Source organism: Leptodactylus fuscus, chromosome 1 (assembly GCF_031893055.1).
Source record: "Leptodactylus fuscus isolate aLepFus1 chromosome 1, aLepFus1.hap2, whole genome shotgun sequence".
Lineage (NCBI taxonomy): Eukaryota > Metazoa > Chordata > Amphibia > Anura > Leptodactylidae > Leptodactylus > Leptodactylus fuscus.
Genome location: NC_134265.1, coordinates 170,009,014 through 170,023,693, shown reverse-complemented (window position 1 = coordinate 170,023,693; position 14,680 = coordinate 170,009,014).

Genomic DNA, 14,680 nt, shown 5'->3' with positions numbered 1-14,680 from the left:
CTAGCCTCAGTGGGATCTTCTTTAACCTAAATGGTAGTCGGGGTACTTCCTGTCAGAGATAGGTCTCTGCATATCAAGGACAATGTTGTCACAAAATGGCTTCCAGTTTCCCTCAGGTTTCCCTTATGGGAAGCTTCACTTCAGCCCTAGTGGTCAAATTTTACAGAAACATGAAATATATTTTACATCTACAGTATATCAATAAACATGTTCCACAGTATTTCAGGGTTGGTGGCTGCTGAGAACAGCTGATCTGTGGGGGCGTTGTGTGTCAGACTGCTAATCTGAGTGTCATTGTCATCCTTTAGGGTGCAGACATGTGCAGCGCCTCTGACTCCATGCTGGGCTGGGTAACAGTGATCTCACTTAAGAAAGTAAAGACTGATTGCTTATTGCTTGCTCCTTGTTGCTGGGTGTGATGGTTACCCAGAAGACACAGCAGCCTCCACATTTGAGTCTTATTTATTATATTAAAATAGCAAGAGATTTCAGGCCATGCAGGAATTTTATTTTTGCAATTTCAAGCAAGCACTGAATTCACTCTCTCTGACAACCTGTTCTTCCGTTCCTCTTTTTATAGTCCAGGGCCTGGTTGAGGGGTAGGTGGGAGTAGGCGATCATCTAGGGAGCCATTCTGTATCACGCAAGAGGGAGGCACCATTGTGCAGCTACGCTGCTTATCCTGGCATGCCTGGTACTGTGCTGCCTGCCCTGCAATGTACAATGGCATAAGCCACATCCTTCAGAAATTTTTCGTTAATCAATAAAATTTCTCCTTTATTTAGACTGTCTTAAGACATGTTTGTACATTTGGGCCACTATCTGGTCAAGTGGTCATTATTGAGTGGAGCCCCCTTCTGAGATTTGTTATGGGGCCCTATGGCTACTTGTAACCACCTCTTTAGTATGTTTGCTATTTTTAGACAAGATCTATTGTATTTAGTTGCTCAGGCATTGACCACATCAGGGGAATGTAACCCTGCTGATCAGATGTCTAGTTCTAGTTCTGGAATACCAAGAGGTAGTGACCATTCTACTCATTGTCACTATGAAAGGAGCACAACAGACAAAATACAATATATACTGCTCAAAAAAAATAACGGGAACACTCAAATAACACCTCCTAGATCTGAATGAATGTTAGGGCCCTATGAGTAATAAGGAATGGACCCCATGGTGTTGCAGGCCCTTGGCACAATTGTGAATTGGTCAATTAACCCTTGAATGCATACCCATAGAAATCGGGTCCGCCAGGATGGGATTCTGTAATGGATCTGACTTCCTGGCCAGGCTTGCGAGGCCCCAGGTATGCGTTCTAGGGGATTGATTATTGGTATTGGATGGTATCTTTATTTCCCTCCCTCTTTGTTCTTACCTGATGGAGGTCATGGTCGGGTCAGTCTGTGTCTAGTCACGAGCAGGTTCTGGAAATTCTGCGTAGTCTGCCTAGCAGGAAATGTCGTCAGCTGATTGGCAGCTGTCAGCATGGCGGGAGATGGAGATGTGGCCGCTGTGCTAAATTTATAGCATGAGCAGGTTTCTGAGGTGATCTGCCTGGTAGCCAGCTCATCAGCTGAGTGGTCCATTGGTGCCAGTGGCGGGAAGAATTGTGTTTATAAGAGCCCATTCTGAGGAGTTCGTGCCAGCATTTAGGTTTTTTGAATACCCCTTTTGTCGCGATGCTTCATTAGTGGGGATTTTCTCCACCAGCTAATGCTGGTGGGACTGGTTTTAATCAATTATTTGAATTGATATTAATGAATTATTTATTTGAATGATATTATTGGTTACTAATTGGCTATTTATTGGTTCTTTTATTAATTGGTTAATTATTGGTTATTTAAAATTATTGGTTATTTAAGTATTTATGTAACCCCTTAATAATGACATCGCGGCCAATTCTTTCCAACAGGAAACTGGTGTGTTGGTTGTATGATTTCAGGTACATTTATATATGTATATCTTGATATAATAAATACATTTTATTAGTGCAACTCCATGAAATATTCACATTGAATACTTTGTTTTGTACAAAGTAGAATGTGATGACAACAAAATCACGCACAAATCATCAATGGAAATCAAATTTATTAACCAATGGAGGCCTGGATTTGGAGTCACCCCCAAAGTTAAAGTGGAAAAACACACTACGGGAGTTGGCAGATGCTTTAGTCCAGGTCTGGGAGGAGATCCCTCAGGAGCTGTGACAGCTCCTGCTTTACTCACATATGTACTCAACTCGGACGCAGATGAGTTGGAACCAGGACATACCTCCCACCGATCGGGGTTGCGGGTCCGGTACACCTTTGGCCAATCACAGGCCATTGGGAGGGGTTTAGGTGACAAAAGTCTCTAAAGAACCATTAGGCCCTCTGTAAGTGAATAGCAGTTAGCAGTGAGTGTTAGCATTATGACATTGTACCCCTGAGGGAGAGAAGATTACAGCCCAAGCAGAGGCACAGGTCAAGTGCCAGGAGAAGTGAAGGAGTCCCATCTGCCATAAACTGTTTTCTGGAACCCACCTCATAAGGTATTTGCGTCCAAGGAACTTTCTTGCTGCCAGCCTTCAGAACCATCTATTGGCTGAGTCTAGGTTTGCAGATGAGTAGTTGGAAAGGAGTGCAAAATACTATTACACCAATTGGTTTGGACATCCCTCATTCCCAAGTCTGGGCATACCTAGCAGTCAGTAGATTATTACTCCCATTGGGAAGCTGCACTGGTTCCCAGTTCTACAATTTGCCACAGTTTCCTGAGTTGTTCCTGCATTTACTATTCTGGTCAGTTTTCGTAGTACGCGATTCTGCAGCTAGTAATTTGTTCAACCACGCCTTCTCAGTCAGTGTGCTAAGCGGCGTTGATACGGAAGGTTTCGTCTACCCGCAGTGAATTTTCTTGCAAGAGCTGTTTTGTCCAGCCGTCGTTTTTCTTCATGGAGAAGTTTTATGCGCAGCATGCAACTGTGAAGTTTCGCTTTCTGCTCAGGAAAAAAGCATCAGAAACCGTTCAAATGTTGAAGGTCGCTTACAAGGATAATGCTATGTGTCAAGCTCAAGTTTACTCATGGTTCACCCGCTTTAAAAATGGTGAAATGTCAATTGATGATCAACCGTGTTCTGGACGTCCGTTAACTTCCTGAACAGACGAAAGTGTCCAAAAAATCAACGAGCTCGTGCGTGAAGATCGAACCCTTGAGGAACTCGAAGAGTTGTCTAGAGTGAGTTGGAGCTTGATTTAGCGCATTTTATCGGAGGATTTGGGCATGTCACGGGTCGCTGCAAAGATTGTGCTGCGGCTCTTGAATGATCAACAGAAAGAGCGTCGCATCGAAACATGCTGTGCCATGAAAGAACATGCCGAAACTGACCCAGAATTTTTTTCTAAAATTATTATGGGAGATAGTTCTTGGTGCTTTGCTTACGACCCAGAAACCAAACAACAATCAAGCCACTGGAAGACGCCATCCTCGCCCCGCGCCAAAAAGGCTCATCAAGTGAAGTCCAATGTGAAGACAATGGTCATTTGTTTTTTCGATGCAAAAGGGATTGTACACGGAATTTGTTCCAACAGGTCAGACCGTCAACCAGATTTTCTATTTGGGGGGTTCTCAAGAGGTTGCGCAACAGTGTGCAGCGAAAAAGGCCCGAAATGTGGCAGTCTGGTGATTGGTTCTTCCACCACGACAATGCCCCAGCCCACACCGCCATCTCGGTGACCACTTTCATGGCAAGAAATGGAATGGCTGTCTTGCCCCACCCACCCGATTCACCCGATATGGCTCCCAGTGACTTTTTTTTTTTATTCCCACAAATGAAGAGGAACCTCAAGGGGAAGCGTTTCGCCGATGTGGAGGAGGTGAAGAGGAAAGCAACAGAGGCGGTTGCACACATCAAAGTACATGAGTTTAAAAAAATGTTTTGAACAATGGCAGACGAGATTTGATGAGTGTATTGCCGCTAAAGGAGAGTACTTTGAAGGAGATTGAAAGAATTTTGTACAAGAAAATAAATACACGCTTCAAAAACAACTTTTCTGGAAACTTTTGGGTACCCCCTCGTGTATGTATATATATATATATATATATATATATATATATATATATAATGAAAAGACCCCAGAGTATAATAATTGTTTATGGGTGTTCACAGTGGGACATAATACTGTGTGCAGGGGCAACTATGGGGCATAATACTGAGTGCAGGGGCCACTAAGGGACATAATACTGTGTGCAGGGACCACTATGGGGCATAATAGTGGCCCATAGTGGCCCTTCTCTCCCTCAGTGGTACAATGTCACAATGCTAACACTCACTGCTAACTGCTATTCACTTACAGAGGGCCTAATGGTTCTTTAGAGACTTTTGTCACCTAAACCCCTCCCAATGGCCTGTGATTGGCCAAAGGTGTACCGGTCCCGCAGCCCCGATCGGTGGGAGGTATGTCCTGGTTCCATCTCATCTGCGTCCGAGTTGAGTACATATGCGAGTAAAGCAGGAGCTGTCACAGCTCAGTGGTGTTGGCCATCTTCAATGACGTCAGCACGTCACATGACCCGGGACACAGAACCACACTTTGTTTTAAACTGTCCCTACGGTTTGCGTGGTGCTCCTGTCATTCAAATAAGTGACATATCATGTAGACAGTCATATTATAGCTAGCGTAAGCCAGTGGCAGGGATAATACTAGAGGGGGGGGGGGGGGGTAAATCTCACCCAGATTGCTTAGTTGGGTGAGGTGATGAAAATCCAGAAAAGTTTGTTTTTCAGCTTGGTTTGTTGAGCTTTGTTTAGTGCTGTGCACTGAATATTTAGGGAATGGCAGGTGGGTTGGTAGTGGGACTTGTCATTCCCATCCCCTCCAGTCCACAGCTTGTGGACGCTCCTGCAGGAGCCCAGCTGTGTCAGGTTGTCCTCTTAAGCGAGGCATAAGAAGTCTGCTCTCGTAGCAGACTGGGTCAGAGCTTGGCTGGAAAGCTACCTAGGATCTTGTTACAGCCTGAGAGGTTCCTGACCATTTGAACTGGTTATTATTATAGGTGAGGCAACCAACTTTTGTTTAGTTAGAGCCCAGATGGGCAGGTTTTTATTTTGTACTTACTTTCCTGTTGCATGTACCACTACCTGTTGGAGTGAATAAAATTCTACACTTTGGACTGACATTTTGGAGTCTGTGTCAATCACCTAGCGACCCCTGATCTTGACACAAGAAATAGATGGAACTGGTGTTTGGTTCTTTTATCAATCTATGAATGTTCAGAATTTACCAGCACTACGTTATTACTTGTATAGGATTGTTGATGCTAGTTTTACATCGTTACACAACTAGAAGAGGTCACATTCAAAATTGCATTTGAATGAACCTCCGTAGCATACCTTTCCCCTCCTTGTGTGAATTTTGTAAACTCTATTTTCTAACTTAAATTTGAGGTTCTTGGCGCACAGTTTGGTCAATTGTGCGAGCCCATCTGCCACGTCACGGCGACCTCATTCAGATGGGTCCCTACACTAAGACTTTACTCAAAGAAATGCTGGCCTTCCCCCTATAGAAAAGCCCTCTGAAATCAAAGTTCTTAGAAACTGTATTGTATCAGTGAGTCTTTAAGAAGTTTATCTCCTGCCCTATATGTAAAGTGTTAGTGTAGGAACCCATCTCAATAAGGCCACAAAAGCAGCTGATGGGGTCAAGCCTCTCCATCGACGACTCCTCCTCGCCTCTCCATCGACGACTCCTCCTCTCCATCAACGACACCTCCTCTCCATCGACTCCTTCTTTCCTCCTCTCTATCGACAAATCCTCCTCTCCATCAAAAACTTATCCTTTCCTCTCCATGGATGACTCCTCCTCTCATCTCCATGGACGACACCTCCTCTCCATCGACGATTACTCCTCTCCATCGACAACTCTTCTCTATCGAACATCACTCTTTCTTCTCATTTCTATACTCCTACTCCTTTCCAGTAATGATGACTCCTCTCCTCCATCGTCGACCCCACCTCTCCTCTCCATCAACAACGGCTGCTCTCCATCGACTATCACTCTTACATCTCATTTCTATACTCCTACTCTTTTGCACCGACGACGACTCCTCTCTTCCATCGACGACTCCTCCTTTCCTCTCCTCCTCTTCATCATCGATGACTCCTCTCCATCGACCATCACTCTTACCTCTCATTTCTGTACTACTACTCCTCTCCATCGACGACGACGCCTCTGCTCCATCAACAACTCCACCTCTCCTCTCCATCAACGATGACTCCTCTCTATCGAACATTACTCTTACCTCTCATTTCTATACTCCTACTCCTCTCCATCAACCATCACTCTTACCTCTCATTTCCATACTCCTACTCCTCTCTATCGACGACTCCTTTGCTCCTATCCATCGACAAATCCTCCTCTCCATCAAAAACTTATCCTCTCCTTTCCATGTACGACACCTCCTCTCCATCGCCGATTACTCCTCTCCTCTCCATCGACGACTCCTCTCTATCGAACATCACTCTTACCTCTCATTTCTGTACTACTACTCCTCTCCATCGACAATGACTCCTCTCCTCCATTAACGACTCCACCTCTCCTCTCCATCATCAACGACTCCTCCTCTCCATCGACGACTCCTTCTTTTGTCCTCTCCATCGACCATCACTCTTACCTCTCATTTCTATACTCCTACTTTTCTCCATCGACGACAACTCCGCTCTTCCATCGATGACTCCTCCTTTCCTCTCCTCCTCTTCATCATCGACGACTCCTCTCCATCGACCCATCACTCTTACCTCTCATTTCTATACTACTACTCCTCTCCATCGACGATGACTCCTCTCCTCCATCAACGACTCCACCTCTCCTCTCCATCATCGACGACTCCTCTCCATCAACGACTCCACCTCTCCTCTCCATCATCGACAACTCCTCTCCATCGACCCATCACTCTTACCTCTAATTTCTGTACTACTACTCCTCTCCATCGACGATGACTCCTCTCCTCCATTAACGACTCCACCTCTCCTCTCCATCATCGACGACTCCTCTCCATCAACGACTCCTCCTCTCCATCGACGACTCCTTCTTTTGTCCTCTCCATCGACCATCACTCTTACCTCTCATTTCTATACTACTACTCCTCTCCATCGACGATGACTCCTCTCCTCCATCAACGACTCCACCTCTCCTCTCCATCATCGACGACTCCTCTCCATCAACGACTCCTCTCCTCCTCTCCATCGACGACTCCTTCTTTTGTCCTCTCCATCGACAAATCCTCCTCTCCATCAAAAACTTATCCTCTCCTCTCCATGGATGACTACTCCTCTCATCTCCATGGACGACACCTCCTCTCCATCGCTGATTACTCCTCTCCTCTCCATCAACGACTCCTCTCTATTGATCATCACTCTTACCTCTCATTTCTATACTGCTCCTTTCCATTGATGATGACTCCTCTCCTCCATCGACGACTTCACCTCTCCTCTCCATCAACAACGGCTGCTCTCCAGCGACCATCACTCTTACCTTACCCTTTCTATACTCCTACTCCTCTCCATTGACCATCACTCTTACCTCTCATTTCTATACTTCTACTCCTCTCCATCGACCATCACTCTTACCTCTCATTTCTATACTCCTACTCTTCTCCATCGACGACAACTCCGCTCTTCCATCGATGACTCCTTCCTTTCCTCTCCTCCTCTTCATCATCGACGACTCCTCTCCATCGACCCATCACTCTTACCTCTCATTTCTATACTACTACTCCTCTCCATCGACGATGACTCCTCTCCTCCATCAACGACTCCACCTCTCCTCTCCATCATCGACGACTCCTCTCCATCAACGACTCCTTCTTTCCTCCTCTCCATCGACAACTGCTCCTCTCCATCAACAAATCCTCCTCTCCATCAAAAACTCATCTTCTCCTCTCCATGGATGACTACTCCTCTCCATCGATGACTCCTCCTCTCATCTCCATGGACAACACCTCCTCTCCATCGCTGATTACTCCTCTCCTCTCCATCGACGACTCCTCTCTATCGAACATCACTCTTACCTCTCATTTCTATACTCCTACTCCTTTCCATTGATGATGACTCCTCTCCTCCATCGACGACTCCACCTCTCCTCTCCATCAACAACGGCTGCTCTCCATCGACCATCACTTTTACCTCTCATTTCTATACTCCTACTCTTCTCCATTGACGACACTCCTCCTCTTCATCATCGACTCCACCTCTCCTCTCCATCAACGACGACTCCTCTCTATCGAACATTACTCTTACCTCTCATTTCTATACTCCTACTCCTCTCCATCAACCATCACTCTTACCTCTCATTTCTATACTCCTACTCCTCTCTATCGACAATGACTCCTCTCCTCCATCGATGACTCCACCTCTCCTCTTCATCAATGACAGCTCCTCTCCATCGACCATCACTGTTACCTCTCATTTCTATACTCCTAGGCCTCTCCATCGATGACGACTCCTCTCCTCCACTGACGACTCCACCTCTCCTCTCCATCAATGACGACTCCTCTTCATCAACGACTCCTCTTCTCTCCTCTTCTCCATCCATCTCCTCCTTTCCTCTCCTCCACTCTATCAACGATGACTTCTCTCCATCGACCATCACTATTACCTCTTATTTCTATACTCCTACTCCTCTCCATCAACGACGACTCCACCTCTCCTCTCCTCCAACAATGACTCCTCTCCATCGTCCATCACTCTTACCTCTCATTTCTATACTCCTACTCCTCTCCATCGACCATCACTCTTACCTCTCAATTCTATACTCCTACTCCTCTCCATCGACGTCGACTCCTCCTCTCCAACAACTGGACACCACTTACACAGACATTACATATATACTACCTGAATTCTTCTGATGCAATTCTTGTTCTTTGTCCTGTGTAGCAACAAAGATAAAACCATGTAAGTCAGCTACAAACAAAGTCTATGATAGAAGTAATAATTCACATATAGGGAAAAAAGCTATAAATGTGCACCATGCGACTAGTGGTAAGGCTCTGCTCACATTGCGTTTGTGGCATTTGTGTGACACATGTCTGGAAATACTTCTAATATAAACATCTAGTGGCTGTCTCTAACCCTTGAAACTGGTTGTCTCACAGGTGCATAGATTACCCATCAGCCACCATTGTAAAAATCCATATTGCACAGTGTACATAGTACCTGCTGGCTGCACTTTACTACACTGTAGAAATAATCCTACTGTCTATAAACTGACTACAAGTATACGGCAGCCATGCTTTATCTGTCCCCCATAGACATATATGGTGTATGTGCTGAGAGCATTTCCTACCACATGTATTAAATGTAGACAGACTATGACTTGTGTTCCTAATGGATGGAAATAGAAGGCAGGACAGATGTCATTGGTTGTAATGGTAGAAATATAAGATCAGGACGTCAGGTTCTCACTGTTATACCTATGTAGTATAGCAAAGCTGAGTGCGCTCTTCTGCCTGCCCTATAACATCCCAAACCTGACTGAGCGGAGATAACTGATGACAACTGATGTTATTGGACAAGGGAAGAAATCCTATTAATAATGACTGAGACATTAATGGAAATGTCTCTTATCTGTTATATAAATGGTAGAGAGAAGCTCATGTGAACAGAGACTAATACTGGTCAGTTACTAACAGTCGCCCCCTAGTGTTATCTGTAATACAGTCTGTGTAATGATTGGTCATGTCTTAAGATCTTCAGTGTTAGGATTCGATCCCGGTCACTTACCAGAGTGGACACGTGGACGTCCGGCTTCTCTCATAGATCCCGGTCACTTACCAGAGTGGACACGTGGACGTCCGGCTTCTCTCATAGATCCCGGTCACTTACCAGAGTGGACACGTGGACGTCCGGCTTCTCTCATAGATCCCGGTCACTTACCAGAGTGGACACGTGGACGTCCGGCTTCTCTCATAGATCCCGGTCACTTACCAGAGTGGACACGTGGACGTCCGGCTTCTCTCATGGATCCCGGTCACTTACCAGAGTGGACACGTGGACGTCCGGCTTCTCTCATGGATCCCGGTCACTTACCAGAGTGGACACGTGGACGTCCGGCTTCTCTCATAGATCCCGGTCACTTACCAGAGTGGACACGTGGACGTCCGGCTTCTCTCATGGATCCCGGTCACTTACCAGAGTGGACACGTGGACGTCCGGCTTCTCTCATCTACTAACTGACTGCAGACAACTGAGTTTTCAAATTCCTGTCCTGCAATCCTATTGGCTGTGGCTGCAGTTACCATGGTGACTCATGCAGCCTGAGGATTTAACCCCTTCAGTACCAGCCAGTGTTTTAGCACTAAGGCCTATTTCTATAGACATTGCTGTATTGCAGTATAATATACATATTACTAACTCATTCACTTCTATTAACTCTTTATGAGGAGTGAAATGGGAAACACCAATTCGTCTATTCATTTTACATTGTAACATTTGCTCTGTTCTCCATGCTTTATAACTAAGGCTGGGTTCACACTCAGTGTCCGACAGGTAGTGTCCGCTCCTAGTGTCCATTCAAAATCTGGCACGGACATTAGGAGCGGACACTAGCTGTGCCTGTGACACCTGTCATTCATTTAAATGGCGATTGGGTGCGTTCTTTTGCACTCCGTGCCCTTCCTTCACTGTCCGCATGTAAAGATGTCCGACTTTTCAAGCGGACAGAAAAACCCAACATGTAGGTTTTTTACTGTCCGCTTGAAAAGTCAGACATCTTTACATGCGGACAGTGAAGGATCGCCATTTAAATGAATGACAAGTGCCATGGACACAGCTAGTGTCCGCTCCTAATGTCCGTGCGAGATTTTGAACGGACACTAGGATCGGACACTACCTGTCGGACACTGACGGTAGTGTGATCGCCCCCTAAGACTGGGTTTACACTAACGCTTGAACTCTGTTTGGGGTTTCCGTCCCCGAACCCGCTTAAAAATACGGAGAAAAAGCACTGCAAGCAGCGCTTTTCTCTGCGTGTTTTCTGCCCTTTTCAGGCAGAAACCTGACAGCTCCCTTTATAGTCTATTGGGGCCTGTGGGTTTCCACGGGTACCTGCTTTTTTCAGTGAAAGTGAAGACCCTTATGCATTTCCTCTGCATATTATTGTTGCTCTCAAGTGAATCGGAGTTGCAGTACTCACACCAGCATTTGGGTGGCAGTAGTAATATGCAGGGGGCTATTAACCACTTCAGTACTGGGCCAATTTCTGATCCAGGACTAGACACATTTTAGGTTTTTTTTGTTGCAAGCACTACTGCTGTCATGATGTTTCCATCCTACTGGGAAAAGAGACCAGCCTGGCTACAACTAAGAGGACCTGTTATCCTCGAAACGTGTCAGCTGGTGGCTTTTCCCAGTAGGATGGAAACATCATGACAGCAGTAGTGCTTGCAACATGTGTTGGATTTTAAATTGGTGCAAATAAAGGCTATGTTTTAAGGAATTTCTTGGAGTGGAGCTGGATCCCTTTCTTTGTTGTTTCTCTTGAACACACCCCAAGCCGATGGGCGTAATATCCGTGCTTCCTCCATTCTAAAGTATTTGGCACACGATTTAACTGGACTGTTCATTTAGAAGGTCAAGTAAGTGGGCTGTGATTGCCTTTTTCACGACCCTTGCTTTTTTCTTAAATTTCAGACCCTCCCTCCTCCTCCCAACAACACGATGTGTAAAGGAGTCAGCACTAAGTGAAGAGCTACTTACCTGTACATCTGTCTGCTTCAAGCTGTCAAGCTCTAGTGACACAAGATGGCTGATGTTGAGAACTTTACACATTCTATACCCATTGTGATGTCACAGGGTGTCTATGAGGTCATGCACCCAGCAATGTCACATGGTGTGTATGATGGATTTTATAATACATTTACCTGTAGAGATTATATTTAACCCCTTAAGGACCAGGCCTCATTTTTCAAAACCGACATGTGTCACTTTATATGGCAATAACTTTGAGATGCTTTAACTTACACAAATAAATTTGAGATTGTTTTTTGTGACACATTGTACTTCACGTTAGTGGTAAACACTCTTCAAGATTTTTGTATTTATTTATTTATAAAAATAAAATACTAAAGAATATTGCAATTTTAAAAATGTGAAATGCTTTGCTTTTCAAACAGATAGTCTTATTAACCAAATACATTGATAAATATTATCTACCATATCTCTGCTTTATACTGGCATCATCTTTTAATTGTCGTTTAATTTATTTTGGAGTACCAACAATAATACTATTATTATTGTTGGTACTCCAATTGTTATGTGTATACTGATTTCCTTATCATTGCCATTCCCATTTGAATTGCACCATTCTGCTCTGAACATGTGGTGTTTTTGTTTTTTTTTGTTTTTTTTGCTCTTAGATACTTATTCACTTTATTATGCCAAATTTGTTTTTACTTTTAACAATGTTTGTTTTCCTCCCTGTCCTATTCTTCCACTGCCTTTCCTGTCCCTCTCTTCACTTCCCCCCCACCCCCTTATCTTGCCCCAGGCCCTGTTCAGAATATTATTGGCTGCCACTCGGGAACTGATAGGACTACTGTTCATGCTTTTGTAACCATTGTGTATGCTCCTGAGTGTCTATATTAGATCAGAGGTTGTTTGGATTATTGTACTTGACGTATAGTACTGTACGGCCCAATTCGGCCACAGGTTTTCGTCTTTCCTCCCTTTGGCCCGCTGTTATTTTGCTTTTCTTGTATTTTGAAAAAAAAAAAAATTCCTCGATAAAAATCTAATTTTAAAATAAAATTAATTTATTTTGGAAATGATAAATCTTACAAGTGTAATAGCAATTTTCTAGATTTACAAGAAAATTTCCCAAACAAATTTTTTAGGAACCACTTCAGTTCTGAAGGGTATTATAAAGGCCTATATATTATAAACCCCCATGAATCACCCCATTTTCAAAACTGCACCCCTCAAATAATTGAAAACAGCATTTGGGAAGTTTGTTAAAGTATTTCACGGGAATTAAAACAATATGGAGGAGAAATTTAGACATTTCATTTTTTTTTATACTACATTCATATAGCCCTAAAATTAACATATTCACAAAGAGTCAAAGGAGGAAATGCATCTCACATTCTGTTATGCAATTTCTCCTGAGCACAGAAATAACCCACATGTGGGTGTAAACTGACCTTTGGGCACATGGCAGAGCACAGAAGGGAAGGAGAGACATTGGGGATTTGAAAAGCAGATTTTGCTGAAATAGTTTTAATGTGCCATGTCTCATTGGCAGAGCCCCTAAGGTGCCGATACAAAGGATAGAGATAGCTGTGCATATAAGCTGGGGGCAGTGAAAAAAAAAGCATACTCACCTGTTCCCGTTGCTCCGATATCCTCCCGCACCTCCCGTGTCATCTGCTCCTGTGGAACCTACCAGCGTTGTGTTGAAGCCGCTGATTGGTCTTAACTGTCACATGTCCGCTGAGGCCAATCAGCAAAGGGCCTGGAGGTCACTAACTGTGACATCACGGGTCCTTTTCTTGAGGCCGCTGACTGGCCTCAGTGGTCATGTGACCACTGAGGCCACTTAGCGGCTCCAGCACAATGCTGGAAGAGAGCCTGAAATGCAAATGAACAAGGACCCACGGGATGACAATGGAGCAACTGGGACAGGTAAGTATTTTTTTAGTTTTCACTGCCCCAAATGTATTTAAAATTTAAAAGTTTAGCCTGGGCAACCCCTTTAAGGAAACCATTAAATAGTGTTGTCATACTGTATAAGGGGGAAGACAAACAGGTGCCTGGTGAACTTACCCTTCGGAAGACACAAAATGATCCCTGCTAGTTCTTCTGTAATAATTGGCTGATTTAGGTGAGACAAAGCCTCAGTGAGCAAGTGGAGGGAGCTACTCAAAAGTATAGATGGTTTGTACGATCCACATGGGTCCATATTGGGGTCTTCACTATCATTCTGGGATTTATAGTGCAAACAGCAAACAATGCACAATCTGTTTACATTATGCTACACTATATCCGCAATGTTCACATAGAGTTTTTTGTAGGCAGATTTTGACGTGGAATGTGCCTCAAAAAACGCCTTCACATCCATTTCAATGGGATTCATTAGCAGTTTTTTTCCTCTAGATGATTTTTTAAGCTAGAGGGGGAAAAAGTGACATGACCTATTTTCAGGTAGATTCCACCTTGAAAAACCCATTGAAATCAATGGGAGGCGGAAAAAATGTGACGTGGTTTTTGCAAAAACCACATCAAACACCACACGTATTTTTTTAAAGGTCCCAGGTCCATCCAGGCTGCTGGAGCAAAAAAAAAAAACAAAAAAACAACGAAAAACGCAATAAAAAAAAAATGTCCTAATTCCTAAAGTAGATTCTTTCAGCCTGTAAAAAAACTCTGTGTGAACATACCTTTAGGCCGGAAACACTGCGCTAAAGCGATGCGAGAATAACCGCGGCGTGAACGCATCGCGGTTATTCCCGCAGCACTTTGAACAGAAAGTTCATGGAGTTTTCCTCTGTGGATTTTCTGTTACAATTATATCTACGGGAAAGCCGCCAGCGTTTCTATAGACACAATTGACATGCTTCGATTTTGAAAACTGTGACAGTTTTGGAAATCGCAGTGTGTCCGCGCTGCGATTTTTGTCCATAAAGTGGTCATGAGTAGAGTTGAGCGAG